We start from the raw sequence: 17,751 nt of genomic DNA on the forward strand, positions 1-17,751 counted from the left end.
AAACAGGCATGAGCACACTATGCCAGCAACATAGAGATGTTTAGGTCTTTCTTCAGGGTCAGACTTTGAATGAAAATGAGGACATGGCCAAGGCCAGGTATGGTTGAAGGGAAGGTTTTATTGTGGACACGAGGGAGAGAACAGCTGATGGAATCTGGAAGAGTCCAGACTGAACAGGGCCAGCAGAATATACCAAGTCATGGGGGAGGGAGGAGTGGGAGAGAAGAGAGAGAGAAGAGTAGAGATAGCAAGCAGGCCCTGAGGATCAAGGAGTGGAGCCAAGACAGCCTGGGGCCAAAATGGCTGTTAGGTTGGAAAGAGAAGCTGGGGAAAGGAAACAAAGTTTGCTCAAGTGCTGGAGAAGTTTAGGGTAGGGCACCAGGTGGTGGTGGTGATGGGGGTGGAGTTGAGGAGTGCTGAGAGCAGCCAGGACTCTGTAAGGGGTACTTGAGATGCTGAGAGCACCTGGGGCCAGAGACTGCTTTGATATGTTAAATGGGCATCTCAGTCTTTCTTCCTGAGTTTCTTTGAGACCTAACTGGGTTCACAAACTGCATTGATTTCCTTGGTTACAATCTACCCCTTCCTTACTCCAGACTTCACAACCTACCCCTTCCTTACTCCAGGCTTCCCTTCTGAGCTATTAGAAAACACAGATTTTTCTTTTCCAATTTTATGGTGTTTGTTTGGTTGGTTTCTGTTTGTTTGGAATTGAGGAGGGTGCTCAGGGCCTTGTACTTGCTAAACTCTACCCTTGAGCTGAACCTCAACTCACACACCACATGTGAATTATGCTCTGTATGTTTATAGGTTTCAGAGTGATTGCAGAGGGAGTGAGGGTTTCAAGGATGCCTAACTGGAGACAGAGGCAGCTACAGCCACCCAGCTGGAGAGTTCCTGAAAGGGCAGAGTGGGGCTGCAGGGTCACAGGGTCACAGGGTCACAGAGTAGAGCTATAGAAGCAGGGGGCAGGACTTCAGCTCTGCAGAGGGAGGTGAGGTCTGGGTGAGTGGGCAGATGGACAGACAATGAGCAGTGGAGACAAGCTGAGCTAGAGCCCCAGAGACAGTGGGGGGGGGGGTTCTCTACCGTTCTGTCCCTTGATGCACACAGCAAGTGGTCATTTGACAGGTTCAAGGGACCATCACCATCAGACCATAGCACACCCTCATGGTGGGATGTGCACCCTTGCTCGGTCAGGTGTGTTCCGGAAATCCTTTGTTCTGGTATTTCTGGTATGCCATATGTGCCTGTGCTCCTAAATGACTTTGGTAAATTTACAGAGATTCTTTTTTAGCTCCTAGACTAAGTTATTTCTCAGCCTGTGCCTCACAAGTGGTACCTATGCGCATGGTACCACACAGAGTCTTCCTTCATCCACATTATCGCTCTACATGGAGCCAGGCACCGTGGCAAAATGGAGTCACTCGGGGCAAAGCTGAACATAAAAATCACGGTTACATGCAATATGCAGTCACTTCGTGTAGGATGCAACCCGGTCTTTCTATAAGGTTTAAACATTCAGGAAAAAGCCACTTTACCCTTTTTTTCTGGTTAATGAATGGCAGTGTGAAAAATACTGATCTCACTCAAAAGGGATACAAGATGATTTTTTCTGAAGCCAAAAATGAGTGACCATGGCCTAGGAACACAGATTGAGGACACCACAAAGTCCATGTTCCAGTGTGGTAGCAGTTTGAAGTTTTTATAAGAACAGTTGCAAGTCAAGGCACTTTTCTTTTTTATTTATTTATTAAAGATTTCTGCCTCCTCCCCGCCACCGCCTCCCATTTCCCTCCCCTTCCCCCAATCAAGTCCCCCTCCCTCATCAGCCCAAAGAGCAATCAGGGTTCCCTGCCCTGTGGGAACTCCAAGGACCACCCACCTCCTTCCAGGTCTAGTAAGGTGAGCATCCAAACTGCCTAGGCTCCCACAAAGCCAGTACGTGCAGCAGGATCAGAAACCCCATTGCCATTGTTCTTGAGTTCTCAGTAGTCCTCATTGTCCTTTCAAATATATTGGTGGACCCATCAGGAAGTTGGGTCAGAGCACAGCCATGGGCTTTAGGTGTTGACAGTATTTCTATCCTTTTGACTTGTGGAAAGAAGCAGTCTCTCCCGGTTAGTTTTCTGTTCAACTTGACACAAGCTAGAGTCAACTGGGAAGAGGAACCTCAAGTGAGAAGATGTCTCCACCAGATTGTCTGTGGGCATTTTCTTCATCAGTGACTGGTGTGGGGGGAGCCAGCCCACTGAGGGCAGTTCCACCAGGGCAGGTTAACCTGAGCTGTGTAAGAAAGATGGCTGAGCAAGCTACAGGAAGTGTTGTGAGGAGTGGCAGGCCACTTCCGCCACCCGGCTAGCTTTACCGGAAATAATTACACGGAAACTGTATTCTTTTAAACACTGCCTGGCCCATTAGTTACAGCCTCTTATTGGCTAGCTCTTACATATTGATCTAACCCATTTCTAATAATCTGTGTAACACCACAAGGTGGCTTACAGGAAAGATCTTAACCTGCGTCTGTCTGGAGTGGGAGAATCACGGCGACTGACTGACTAGGCTTCTTTCTCCCAGCATTCTGTTCTGTCTACTCTGCCTACCTAATTTTCTGTCCTATTAAAGGGCCAAGGCAGTTTCTTTATTTAACCAATGAAATTAACACAAAACAAAAGACTCTTCCCCCATCAAGGAAGTGAGGCAGTAAGTGGCCTCCTTCATGGTCTCTGCTTCAGCCCCTACCTCAAATTATTGCCTTGGCTCAACAGACTTGTAACCCATAAACTCTTTCCTCCCGAAGTTGCTTTTGGTCATGGTTTTTATCACAGTAACAGCAAACTGTGATAAAGGCAAGGTTTGCTTGTACATTCTAAAGGATTTATGACAGCAGATATTGGCTCAGATACAGAGGAGGGCAATGAATGTCTCTTTAGGAGGGTAAAATACCCCAAGATCATCAGGCCCTGGAACTGCAACATTCCAAGGTCTCCACATGACAACAGTTCTATTCAGCCAATTAGTCTTTGTAGACACAGCTTCTTTTTGGTTTTTTCAAGACAAGGATTCTCTGTAGCTTTGGAGCCTGTCCTGGAAATAGCTCTTGTAGACCAGGCTGGCCTCGAACTCACAGAGATCGCCCCCCCCACACCTCTCCCCCACCCCCGCCCACCTCCGCCTCTGCTGGGATTAAAGGAATACACCACCACCACCCAGCAACACAGCTTCTTTCAGTGAGTCTTGGTCATAGCGCCCCTGCTGGCTTGGCATTGTGACATTATGAGGCACATCAAAAAATCTGGGGATGAGAGTTGTATGTTAATCGCATAAAACTCGAGGTTACAAACATTTTAGCCCTGTGGAAGCAGAGGGTTTGTTTTGTTTTGTTTTAAACAGAGTCTCATGTAGCATCAAACTTGATGCACAGCCGACATTCGTCATTGTTAGCATCTTTGTCTGGGGTATCGTTAGGGAACGGCACATTGTCTCTGAAGGAAATTTTTGGTTTATCAGTTGAGTCGAAGTTTCTAGACTCTCAGTCAGCCTGAAAGGCAAACCAGATCTTTGCATTCTCAGACCCTCTTAATTCCCTTATTCTTTCTGTCTTCCTTCCATGACCCAGGCACAAGAACGAGCACACCACAACCCCCTCCTGTTAGACAGGGTGGGGTCAAATCCTCCAGAGCAGTCAGATGGTATTTGTTGGAGAGAGTCTGCTGGCTGTTTGCTCAGTCACAGCTGGGTCACAAGGTTCTTACACAAGTGTGTGGCCTCAACCTGGGCCTGGTTTCCTTTGAGGCAGGGATGACTAAACAGCTTTGGGAAGACCTCAGGGTCACTCCCCTGCAGGTCCACCTCTGGCCCTTTGTGATGGACATGTAGATAACCAAATCCAATTCTGAGGCTGCAGGACAAACACACGGTTATTAATGCTAAAACTAATGTGGGGTAGTGTGGGGTGTCTTCAGGGAAGCCAAAGAGAGGAGGCTATTGAGTTATTAGCCTAAGTAGTGACGTGTATACACACATTTGATTGTATGGGCTCCCCAAACCTCAACAGGCAGGCAACAGGGGAATTAAAAGAAGGGAAAGAAAAGAAGAATGGAAGAAAAAAATGAAACAAAATTTCATAAAAGCCAAAAAGCAGAAGAGAGACTCACAGGTTTGAGATGAACATTGAAACCATGGCATGTGGAAACAGTTCACAGGACAGAGTCAACACTGTGTTGGTCTGTGCAGCTTGGCAGGTTTCCTCTCCAGCACTCACCAGTCTGAGGGAGGCAGCATCAACCCCTCTAATGTGCCCAGACTTAAGAAGTTTCTACTCTGGTTTAGAGGCAGGGCACAGGACACAGAGTGGGTCACACACATCATTTGCGCTTCAGAGCATGTCTCCAGAGTCCACACTTTCACGTGACACAGGACTTAGGCTCTAAAATCAGGAGGTCTCAGGACATGCCACAGGAAGGACCAAAGTGCGATCAAAACCAGAGGCAGTGGAGAGTGTAGGGGGAGAATGACCTCAGCCCGACCTCTCACCTCACTCCAGCAGCAGCTGCCCCAGTTCTGAGCAGAATGTTATTATTTCTTCTCTGGTGGCCATGCCCGATGAGCACAGGGGAGACACATAAGAAACTGGAGATTGAGAGGAAGTTCGTGAACTGAGCAGAGGCTGCGGGGACCTCTCTGACTTAGCTCTCATGTGTGACAGAAAGCACATGTGCCCCACACCAGGACTGAGATGCTGACCAGCAGAAGGTCAGCACTGTCCTCAGATGACAAGCCCTGGCCACATCCACAGAGTTCACACCATGCTTTCTTTCCGCTTTTCCACTTTCATTTTTTCATACAGAGAGATATGTAAATATCAAAATGACAGCAAGGTTCTCTATAGCAATGACACTGAGCTCCAGAGGATGGTATAGAAGGCCTGAAAAATTCTAGGGACAGTGTAAGCAGTAAGCCTATATTGTAATCGATTCTGAGTCAACGCTCGTCAATAATTGAGTGACTAAGTCCATAAAGGGAAGGGACAGCTCCACCGTACAAGAGAATTTCAGTTCATAAGTGTAAAAGTACGGAGAGGAACAGAAAAATCACCCTAGAATATTCTAGCAATCACGGCTGCAGGTTAGCTTCATCATTGGATGCTTAAATTATGTGGTGAGAATTTGAGACTAGCCTGGGCTACATTAGGCCTATGTGAAAAATAAACAAACAAGTAAAATCAAATGTTTAAGGGGAGCCCACATGACATGACCACTCAGACACAGTTTATAGCCAGTTGGAAATCTTTATTCCAACTGTCTGGAACTATACCCAGGTATTCAGGACCCAAGTATAATGTCAAGTGTTCAGGGTAAAAGATTTTAAAAGGCAAGACCATACCCTGGTATCTCGCCCTGTAGCTGCAATAGTTTAACAGATACTAAGATAAACAGTTACTTGAAGGGGCAGTCTGGACAAGCAAGCAGGTTAACAGAAGCTAAGTTAGCTGGGCCATCTTGACCTCAGGTTCCTAGAATAGAGGTGGGTAGTTTTCCATGGGTTTCTCCATCAAGGAGATAAAATTTTGGAACCTAAGTGGTCTCAGCAAGAACACAAGATGGGGAAACCTGTGCACTATTTTGCCCTGTAACAAAATTATGGTGGGAAAATGCAGAAATCACTTAACCATGTGGACAGGTCAGCATCACTAGCATCAACTTAAAAAAAAAGCAGGAAAAAAAGAATGAAAGATAAAAGATGAAGAAACAGCTCTCATCTCAAAGGAATAAAAGACATGGTTTATTTTGGAGCTAAATATGAATGACCAGGGGGCAAAACCATAGATTTCAATCTCCCAAAATACTATGCTCCAGGAAGGTAGCAATTTCATGAACCTTTTATGATAAAAGAACACAGTCATAAATCAGGACAGTTTTCAAGCATATTGATGGGTACATCAAGTTGGTGGGTTATAGCCAGCTACGGAAACTGCTAAAGGCCTTGGATTGTGTCTGTCAACACTCTAAGCCCTTCCGTTGGTGGGATACAAAGGTTTTGCTAGTATGTGCTAAAGGTATCTGTCAGGTATTAGGTCTGGCTATGTCTGTTAGTCATGGGATACTAAATCTGATACAGCGCCATGTAAGGAATGGCTATTTAGTCAGTTACAGGTGCCCCAAGAGAAACTACAGCTAGGTTGTGGACCTACAACATGCCAGGCTCTCCCCATCACTGAAGTTTTCGTCAGTCACTTGGCTTTGCAGACACAGCTTCTATACAGGAATTCTCATTCTCTCCAGTAACAAGTCCGACAAGCTTCATGCTCCCTGACTTGATGCTCAGAGAAAGGCATGCTCCTTGGAGCGTCCCTGCCCCAAGCCTAAAACTCACTGTAACCATGAGGAAAGCTTCAGAGAAATCCAAACTTCACAACATTCTAAGGGATGTCAAGGTTGTGAGAAACAGAAAGACTGAAGACTTAGCCCAGAGTAGAGGACTCAACAGTTACATGCAACATAGAATCCTAGAAGAACAGGATGACATCTGTGGAGACCCTGGTGGAACGTAGCTGGTGGAGTAGGAAACCACGGGGCATGAAGTTAATTTCCTACTGCAAGACATACTGTGTCTGTGTGAGACGCCAGCGTGAAGGAGAGCTGGGTAAAGCCATAGGGCAGAACTCTACACAACTCGATACTTCTCTGTGAGTATAAAACTACTTTAAGATAAGAACACACACAAAACAGTGAGCTTATGTAGAATTACTTTTGCCCTACAATTTTATACCCAATCAAACTATGCATCCACTGTGACGACAGAGCAATGACAGTTCTCAGACATGGGAGTCACACGTGATGACAGAATGGTGGTTCTCAGACATGGAGGTCACATGTGTGTGATGACAGGACAATGGCAGTTCTCAGACATGGAAGTCACATGCTCCTTCACCTCCTCAAAGAATAAACCAAGCTGAAGACGGAGATTCAAGTAACACTGTGGTCAGCACTAGAGAAAGTCAATGTGTTTCCAGAACAATGCTATGGAGAGGCCCCAAGGCAACCAGTATGGATGGGAACCTAGGAACTAATGTTTCCTCAGAGGCTTCTAACTTACCAAACACCTACTCATTTAATTATACCAGTAAATTTTCAGTTTGATTTTTAATATTTATTTTAAAATGTGTGTTTGCTCACATGTATGGATGTCCAAAATGTGTGTTTGCTCGCATGTATAGATGTCTACCACATGGCACATGACCACAGAGACTAGAAGAGGGCACTGGGACCCCTGGAACTGAAGTTATATATGGTTGTGAGCGGCCGTGTGTGCTGGGAACCGAACCTGGATCCTGAGCATCATGATTAGCCAGGGCTCTTAACCATTGAGCCATCTCTAACCTTACTTTGATTTTTGAGACAGGGTCTCATTCTATAGACCACCCTGTCTCAGTATCCAAAGAGCTGGGATTATAACTGTGATTATAAAGCCACCAACTTAGATGTTTTCTTTTTTTCCAATCCTGGGAATGAACCTTATACATGCCTCCTTGCTGAACACAAGTGTTCAGTACTGAGAGTTTGGAGCTGTATTATAGAGACACACGTAGAAAACAGGGAGGGAGGGAGGGAGGGAGAAATGGAGGGCAAGGGGGAGAGGGAGAAGGAGAGAGAATTGTAACCTGTAACCTGCAGGGAGAGAATTTCACTAAAAAGAATTACAGCCACAGTACCCTAAATAGCTTGTTGTAAACAACATTTGCACAGTCTAAGAACATAAACACTAAGTATTCATTTAACCAAATGCCCCTTTGGAGAGAAGGGAAGGAGGGAAGTTTGTGGTAGAGAAGGAAGGAAAGTTAACTCTTGTCTTTCCAGGAGGGAAAGCAGGGAGCGAGGAGTCACCGTCCTGAGGGTCTCGGCTGGAAGATGAGCATGGCTTCAGCATGTCGTTCTGGAATGACAGTGAGGATGGCTGTGACGGGAGCACCTGAGGGATTCATTTCCCTGCAGCCATAGCAAACGAGTGGGAACTGAATGGCAGCCACTGTGGAGGGGACACAGGCCGAGCACATGGACCAGACTGGGCTGGCTCGGGAGGAGATGGGCTCAAGTTCCATGCCAGCAGGGGTCAGTCCAACTCCATGCCAGCTGGAGCAGAGTGCAGCCCCAAGTCAAAGCAGCTGACACCATCCTGAGGTGGCAGTGGCCTGGTTCCGTGAAACCTGTGACATAGCAGTGCTGACAGACATGAAGTGACTTGGGAAGCAGGTTTCAGGTTCCCAGAAGCTCGGGAGATGCTGGGTTGACGGACATAAACCAGATTTCTCCAGTGCAGGACATATCAGAGCTTCCCATATGAGGGTGGTCATGGTCACTGTAAGATAGTTAGGGGAGATGATGCGGTGTTGATCATGACCATGAGACTCCATGGGAACAGAACACTGAACCAGAGAACTGACAGCACTTTCTAGATGAGGGATGCAGCACAAGGGGCTGGCGTTGGCAGGAGAAGGATCTGGGTTTTGTTTTGCTTTGCTTGGTTGCTAAGCAAGCGCTTTGCCAACCATTGAGCTGCAGCCCCGGACCTGGCTCTTGTATTTTGATGCCTTCACCACCAATCACAATGCTCTATCCAGCTGGTTGGGGGTGACTGCCTGTCTTGCTCTCGCTCTCCTCAGGGGCTCACACTTCAGTTTCCAGGTTCTAGGGCCTCTAGTGGGGTTCCTGGACTGGGCACTTCTCCATTCAGCTGAGGAAGTCCCACTCGCCTGAATCAAGGACAGACTCCTTAAGATGCTAACACGGAAGGCTGGCAAGGTGGCTCAGTGGGTAAAGTCTGTCCCAGAAGAATAAGGTCCTAAGCATGGATCCCCAGCACACATAGAGGAAAGCAGCCATGCTTAACTGAAGCTGCACATGTTCTAACAGCCGAGCATCTCAGCAGATCGACACAGGGACTTTCCCTTTCTTATCTTCTGCTCTCTAACGTGCCCTTCTCTGAGGTGCTACCCTTCCACCCATAGTTCTAGCAACTTCTGTCCTTGCCCTGCAAACCCAGCATGCTTTCATTCCATGGTAGTGAAATGCATTGTCTACTGATCTTATCCCATGGTAAAAATCTTCTCACCCCTATATTTTACCCCAATATCAGCATCCTAGCTGGGCATAAGAACCCAAGGTCCTTACCCATTGGCCATGTCGGAGTTATCCCTTGGTTAGAAATGGAGAAGCCACCAGGTACTTTGTGGAGAACTCAAAGTAAGCAAGGTAGTCACTGAGACCCTTCAGGGTGGGGGCCTTCACCCCTTGATCATGGGCCACCTCTATCTCCCTGTTATCTGAACAGGAAGAGGAAAGTCTTCCAGCATAAGGTCCCGTGTTTTGGAAGCACTACCTACACCATGTGGCATTTTGCCAACAGGTGGCAGTCTGCCAGGATAAGCTGACTGTCACCCAGAATTCCCTTGAGAGCTGCCTTCACCTTCACCTCATCGCTGGCCTCATCCACTTCTTCTGAGAGGGAGGGTGTCGAGTCAGTGTCGGAAACCTTCAAGGTCCGCAGGACCCTCTCCAGATTATCTTCGAGTGTTGGGTTTCAATTCTTGAAGTAGGCACTAAATTTGACAAATAACTCTCACCTGCCTGTGTTGCACACTGCGCTTCTGAGCCAACTGTGAGTACCTGGTAGGGCACCAGGAACTCCTCAGTCTTGCTGGTGTCTGTACTTCAGGGCTGCACAACAGGAATGGGAGCCTCCTGCCTGGGCATGACTCTTGGTGCCCACAGAAGTGATGGTGAAGGTGGCTCCCTTGGGCCAGAGCACCATAAAATCTCTAGGAGATGGGTGGCCCTCTTGGTCCCATCATTGCCAGCTTTCATGATCAGTGTGGCCTGTGGATCTTCAGATACGGTTATTTTGGGGGCCCCCAGCTGGGGGCACTCAGAGGAACCAGGACCAGGGAAGAAGGCTCTCCCAGATAGGGATTCTCTCCTCCAAACTTAGGGCTGTCCCTGGTCCTCCACTGGCTGGATCAGGGAGCCACAGACCCCTCCCCTTACAGCTGTTCTGAGTTTCCCCCTCAGAGGAAGACAGTTATGATGGAGTTCAGGGCCTATTCGGTAGGCTGAGTGAAGGCCAAATGACCGCATGAGCTGCAATGGGAAAGCCCAGCGCAGTGAGGGGTTTGCTGTGCCCATCCTCCCAGGAGCACATGCCAAGCACTGAACCAACCATTCTGGAGAAGGCTTAGAACCAGTGAACCAGGCCTCTTGCAGGGTCTCACTGGCAGACAGTTCCAAACTGGTCCCACTGAGCACTCAGCCAGGCCCTAGCCCTGTGGCTGTGGTGCCTCAGATCGACCTCCCACACCCATGTCATCAGTCAGGCCTCTCAGCTTTCATTTTCTCGTTCTTTGATAGCTAGAATAAGATCGTCGTTCTTGGGGTTCATGGGATTACTGAGGGCTGGGCAGTACCGTGAACAGAAGCTCTGAAGAGGAACAGGTCAGTCTTTCTTTGGGTGCCTGCCAGGTTGGCATCCCAAAGCCGCCACTTTCCCTCCCCCATTTACTAACTGCCTAAGACATGGAAACGGCCAATGACTGGATGAGCGTGTGGCTTTCACAGTGGACAACCTGTACCCAGAACCCAAGAGCCTGTGAGATGCTGGGGAAAGGCCCAGTCTCTGGAGATTTTTGAACTCAGGTCTTGGAGGAACCAGTGTCCTTGGATCTCACTGCCCTTCTACCCTCACCCTGGCCTTTCCCTAAAGACTCCAAAGGCTAAAAATACCCTGCCACCTGCTGCCCAGGGAGACAGTCAATCACCCGCCTTCTAACCCCAGAATCCCAGCCAGATCAGGCTCACAGTGGCCGAGGGCACAACCCCGGCGGGGGGGGGGGGGGTGTCAAATTCACTTCTTCCCACCAGGTTTTCCCTACTGCCTAGGAAGAGGCTAGGGGCGGGAGGGCAATGCCCACAGCCAGCAGGACCAGCTTGAACTTTCTGGAGCCCAGGTGCCAGCTGGGTGTGGGGCAATCTGAGAGAGGACCACTGGGGAAGAAGGCTCCAAAGAAAGTAGTGGATGAGGCCACAAGAGGCAACTGTTGTACTGTATTAGAATAAAGTCAGCACAACCACAAGTTACCACCGTACTGTCTTGTTAACCTGCGGCCAGCAGATGTCACTATTAACAAGGAACACAAGGATCTGTGGTGAGATCCCTGGGCAGGAAGTGGATTAATGGAGACAGCTCTGGCTTGCCCTGGGCACTCAGGGGCACATGGGAGAAAACTGCTAAGTGCTTCCAGTTCTAATGAAATTCCACTCAACAAAAACACAACCAAGAGATGTCAAAGGTCAATTCACTTGCAGTCTTAACACAGGGCCACAGACAAGAAATGAGGAGCAAAGGAAGAAATTTTTTTTTCTTTTTTTTTTATTGAGAAAAAGAAGAAAAAAAAAAAAAACAAGTTTCCACCTCCTCCCAGCCTCCCATTTCCCTCCCCCTCCTCCCACCCTTCTCCCCCTCCTCCCATCCTTCTCCCCCTCCTCCCACTCCTCTCCCCCTCCCTCTCCAGTCTAAAGAGCAGTCAGGGTTCCCTGCCCTGTGGTAAGTCCTAGGACCTCCCCCCTCTGTCCATATCTAGGAAGGTGAACATCCAAACTGGCTAGGCTCCCACAAAGCCAGCACATTGCATAGGATCAAAACCCCCGTGCCATTGTCCTTGGCTTCTCATCAGCCCTCATTGTTCGCCATGTTCAGAGAGTCCAGTTTTAACCCATGCTTTTTCAGTCACAGTCCAGCTGGCCTTGGTGAGCTCCCAGTAGATCAGCTCCACTAAGTAAGAAGTTGAACCAAAGGAAAAACATATAGTTATCCTCTTGGCTATGGGAAGTAGACAAAATTGCCGGGGAGAAAATTGGGATCTTGGGGGTGGGGTGGGATGGGGATAAGGGGAGATGGGGAAAGAAAAGGGAGAAGGGGAGGATGGGGGGAACTTGGGGAAAAAGGAAGATTGGGAAAAAGGAAGGTAGGATAGGGGAGCACGGAAGGAAGAAAGTTTAATGGACTTCTCAGCAAAAGGCTTCATCAACAAAGACACTTGTGGGAGCTTGACACAGAATGTGCAGATTATATTTGAAAATGTGAGGATCCCTGAGAATGTTCTAGAAAAGCAAAATATTATAACTAACTGCTGTCAGGCCAGCTTTTATGGCGCTCGCCTTTGATCCCAGCACACCAGAAGCAGAGACAACCAGATCCCTTAGTTTGAGTCTAGCCTGGTCTACAGATAGAGTTACAGGACAATAAGTACACAGAGAAACCCTTGTCTCAAACAACAACAAAAGTACAAGTAACTGCTGTCACTCAACTGCATGGTCCAATCAGTAAAATATTAAAGACAGAACAGTATATAAGCAACAAGCCAAGAGATAAAATTAAAGGCTATTCATGTATAATGAGAGGACCCACGTGGTCAGAAATTACTCAGAGTGGTGGTTTGAAGGAGAATGGCCCCCTGGGCTTGCAAATTTGAATGCCTGGTCCCCGATGCTAGAACTGTTTGGGAAGAACTAGGAGGTATGACCTTGTTGGAGATGTGTCACTGGGAGCTGGCTTTAAGGTTTCAGAAGTCAAGGCCATTCCCAAAGTGTTGTCTTCTCTCTGTCTTGTGTTGATGTGGGAGTGTCATATATCAATCTGTTGATTTCATTGGTTAAGCAATAAAGAAACTGATTAGCCCTCATAGGTTAAAACATAGGTGGGAGTAGAAAACAGAACAGAATGCTAGAAGGAAGAGGAAGTGAGCTCAGACTCAACAGCTCTGCTTTCTGGAACAGAGATGCCATGCTCCCCTCTCCTGGGACGACGCGGGGATAGCTCTGCTCTCTGAGGCACATGTGATGAAGCTCCGACCCAGGATGGATGTAGGCTAGAATCTCCCTGGTAAGCCACCTCGTGGGCTACACAGATAATTAGAAATGGGCTAGTCCAGGTGTGAGAATTAGCCTAGAAGAGGCTAGATAGAAATGGGCCAAGCAGTGTTTAAAAGAATACAGTGTCCATGTAATTATTTCAGGGCATAAGCTAGCCAGGCAGCCGGGGTGCTGGGGACGCAGTCCCGCCACCCATATTACTGCATTGTGTGGATTATACAAGCTCTTAGCTACTGCTCCAGCACCTATCAGAATAGCTAAAATAAAAAACACCAATGATAGCCTTTGCTGGAGAGGTTGTGGAGAAAGGGGTACACTCATCCATTGCTGGTGGGAATGCAAACTTGTGCAACCACTTTGGAAAGCAGTGTGGCGGTTTCTCAGGAAATTCGGTATCAACCTACCCCTGGACCCAGCAATACCACTCTTGGGAATATACCCAAGAGAGGCTCTATCATACAACAAAAGTATATGCTCAACTATGTTCATAGCAGCATTGTTTGTAATAGCCAGAACCTGGAAACAACCTGGATGCCCTTCAATGGAAGAATGGATGAAGAAAGTGTGGAATATATACATATTAGAGTATTACTCAGCAGTAAAAAACAAGGACTTCTTGAATTTTGCATACAAATGGATGGAAATAGAAAACACTATCCTGAGTGAGGTAAGCCAGACCCAAAAAGAGGAACATGGGATGTACTCACTTATATTTGGTTTCTAGCCATAAATAAAGGACATTGAGCTTATAATTCACATTCCTAGAGAAGCTAAATAAGAAGGTGAATCCATAGACAAACATATAGGCATCCTCCGGAATATTAACCTTCATCAGGTGATGAAAGGAGACAGAGACAGAGACCCACATTGGAGCACCGGACAGAAATCTCAAGGTCCAAATCAGGAGCAGAAGGAGAGGGAGCACGAGCAAGAAACTCAGGACCACGAGGGGTGCACCCACACACTGAGACAATGGGGATGTTCTATCGGGAACTCACCAAGGCCAGCTGGCCTTGGTCTGAAAAAGAATGGGATAAAACCGGACTAGCTGAACATAGTGGACAATGAGGACTACTGAGAACTCAAGAACAACAGCAATGGGTTTTTGATCCTACTGCACGTACTGGCTTTGGGGGAGCCTAGGCGGTTTGGATGCTCACCTTACTAGACCTGGATAGAGGTGGGCAGCCCTTGGGCTTCCCTCAGGTCAGGGAACCCTGATTGCTCTTCGAGCTGATGAGGGAGGGGGACTAGATCAGGGGAGGAGGAGGGAAATGGGAGGCGGTGGCGGGGAGGAGGCAGAAATCCTTAATAAATAAATAAGTTAAAAAAAAGAATACAGTTTCCATGTAATTATTTCGGGGCATATGCTGGCCCAAATAGGCACAAAAAATCCCAAGAAATTAAAACAAAACAACAGAAAAAACTCTTGGCTTCTCTTCCTTCCCCTTCTCTCCAATACCTCCTCATTTGTCCTGGTGGCATCAGGAGCAGTATGCCACATGCTACACCTTTTGTCCAATCAGCTTTAGAAGCAAATGTTCATAGCAACGAGTGGTTGGTCTGGATCAAGGGCTCTGGTTTCTGGTACACCTTCTTCACTGGATCCTCACCAGAACTCCTCTGGGCTACCCAAGGACTGCCCAATCATGCAGAGACATTGAGTTTTGTTTACACCTACACATCATAGTCCATTACTGAAGGAAGTCAGGGCAGGAGCTCAAACAAGGCAGGAGCCTGGAGGCAGGCGCTGAAGCAGAGGCCATGGAGGAGTGCTGCTTCCTGGCTTGCTCATCATGGCTTGCTCAGCCTGCTTTCTTACAGAACCCAGGACCACCAGCCCAGGGGTGGCACCACACAGAGTGGGCTGGGCTCTTCCACATGAATCACTAATTAAGAAAACGCCCTACAGGCCTGCCTATTGCCCCATCTTATTTTCTCAATTGGGGTTCTCCCTTCTCAGATAGCTTTAGCTTGTGCCAAGTTAGCATAAAGTTAGGCAGCATGCTAAGCAAGCCCTTACCAACTGAGCTACATCTCCAGCCCAGGATTTATGTTTTAATAAAAAAAAAAACAAGCAATGGGTTTTATTTTGACATCTTGAAACATACTTTGCCCTTATTTGTCTTCTTCCCCACGGTTCCTCTTTTCTCCTTCAGCCTTCATGTCCCACGTGTTCTAATTACCCCCTCCCTTTCCCACAACCGCAAAACTGCTTCTTCCACTCCCATGGTTCCTAGGTTCTTTATCCTCCACACAACAGATATGATGAGAAGTCAAGCACAGGGCAATTGATTCCTAAGCAAAACATAAAATGTCCATGTTTTATTTATTCATTGTATGTGTCTGGATGATTAAAGCATGCATGCATGTCTATGCAACTTGTGTGCCCGGCATCTGAAGAAGGCACTGGGCATTCCTGGGAATGGAGTTACAGACAGTTGTGAGACAGTGTGTGGATGCTGGAAATCAAACTCAAATTTATAGGTAAACATTAGCCCGAGGCGAACACACCCCCTAAGGGGCGGGACTTATCCCTACATCTCCCCTTTTTGTCTAAATAAGACAGAACTAAACCAAATACAACTATATACAATAATAACAAATAATAAATATAACAAACAATATTGAGAACAAAAGTTTTGCTAAACATTCTACCTCAAGGAGTCTAAATATGTAGAGAGTAACTACAATTATATAATCTTCAACTCCGTCAAAGATCTGAGAAGGGAATAAATATTACTTAACAAATGAGATATATCCAAAATGTGCAACAATTGACAGAGACAACTGACTACCTGGGCAATCACCCAAAGTTTCGTTTGCAATGTTGAGTCAACCAACTTTGGCAGCAATCTGTACAGATGGTCCTCATTCCCATAAGAAAACAGGCTGAGAAAGCCATAGGGAATAGGCCAATAAGAAGTAATGCTCCTTGGCCTCTCTCTCTCTCTCTCTCTCTCTCTCTCTCTCTCTCTCTCTCTCTCTCTCTGTGTGTGTGTGTGTGTGTGTGTGTGTGTGTGTGTATTTGTGAAAGACAAGAAAGATATGTAGAGGTCAGAGACACCATCTGGGAGTTGGTTTAAATCTCCTATCATGGATTCCAGAAATGGAATTCAGGTTATCAGACTTGTATGGAATATGGTCCTAGGTGCAGAGCCATTTCAATGGCCCTTTCCCCATGTTTTCTTTCCATTAAAAAATAAAAACAGAAGTGTTTTTTTTATATTTCTCTCCCTCCATAAATAAGCAAATGCTTGTAAAATGCTAGCTAGTAAGGAAAACATAGGGCTGTACATGAGCTTGGGGGTAGTGTGAGCTTGCCTCATACATGGGTCCAGAAGAAATCATTATATATTCCCTGCTCTTTGATTTATTCTCATGTGTTGTATATAACCATATATAGGCCTATAGGGAATTTTCTTCAGAATTTAAGATTTCTTATAACTTAACACTAGAATGACAGCCCAGTGAAACAGAGGGCAATAAATGGATCTGAAGAGAAATTTTGTTAGTATTCAGGCACACCCTCACACAGCACCTCACACCATCTGCCTGGCTGTATAGCAAATGGTATCCTGTCCCTTTAAGAGACCCTCCGTTCACTCTCAGTCTCTCTAGTGCTCTCCCTCCCTTCCTCCCTCCCTCCCTTCCCTCTCTCTCTTCTTCTCTTTTTCCCCCACTGAGGAAAGCAGGTCTCAGCCTCTTTTCCGTCTCCCTCCTCCCTCTCTCTCGGTTTCTCTTTCTCTCTGTCTTTTCCTCCCATCCCTTCCACACCACTACACCGCCCCTTTTAATAAAACTTTGCACCCATTCTTCATCTACATGGCATATTTGTCTGTCCCTTACCAGCCGTGGGTTGAACCTCACCCACATGCCATGGGACCTGGAAAGATTTCCAAATGTCCCACTGGCACACTGGAAGATGTTCAACACCATCAGCCGTCAAGTGTTGCAAATCAAATTTCAATGAGATGATACTTGATATCATTAAAATGGTGAAAATACAAAAGATAAGTCAGTCCTGGTTTCACAGCTCTGCAATCCCAGCACTTGGTAGAGGAGTGTGTGTGTGTGTGTGTGTGTGTGTGTGTGTGTGTGTGTGTGGTGTCTATCATATATGAGTTTGAAGCTGGACAGCAAAATATGGTCTAAGAATTGAAAAGTATATGTTGCATGCTGAGGATATAAGTCACAGGGAAGGCACTTGTCTAGCATGCACAGGTGCTGGGACATATGTGAGAGTGTAAACATACCAGAGAACAGGAACCTGCTACATTACTGCTGGTGCAACTACTAGCAACTGAGCGTTTATATATAGAAAAAAAGGAGATACCCCAATTACCTACTGCTTGATGAGTAGGTAAACAAAGGGTGGTGTGTTAATACAGTGGTCTACTTTCTAGTCATGGAAAGGGGTAGAGAAAGGATACATCCTATAACATGAATAAATATCACAAATATTAAGTTCATTTGAAAGTAGCCAAAGGACTGAAGAATGGGACACTTCTTTATTAGATGATTTGATTTCTCTTTAATACCCAGAATGAGACACTTGAAACAGAAAGTTAGATTGGTAACTAACAGGTGGTGGGGGTCTGGAGAAATGAAGAGTAACTGCTAATGAATAAAGTGATTTTTCTCAAATGACAAATTATTTTAAAAGTAAATAGAATAATGGTTGCGTTATTGTAAGAACATAGTAAAAAAATACCTACTGGGTTATATACTTTAAAAGAGTAAACTTACTACATAAATGTATTACTTCTCAATATCTACAGATCACATTTCATGTCTATGTTTTGTCTGCATATATGTATGTTCACTG

The sequence above is a fragment of the Microtus oregoni genome, unplaced genomic scaffold (genome assembly GCF_018167655.1).
Source record: "Microtus oregoni isolate MIOR12 unplaced genomic scaffold, Mior012 000001F_ref0000356, whole genome shotgun sequence".
Taxonomy (NCBI): Eukaryota; Metazoa; Chordata; class Mammalia; order Rodentia; family Cricetidae; genus Microtus; species Microtus oregoni.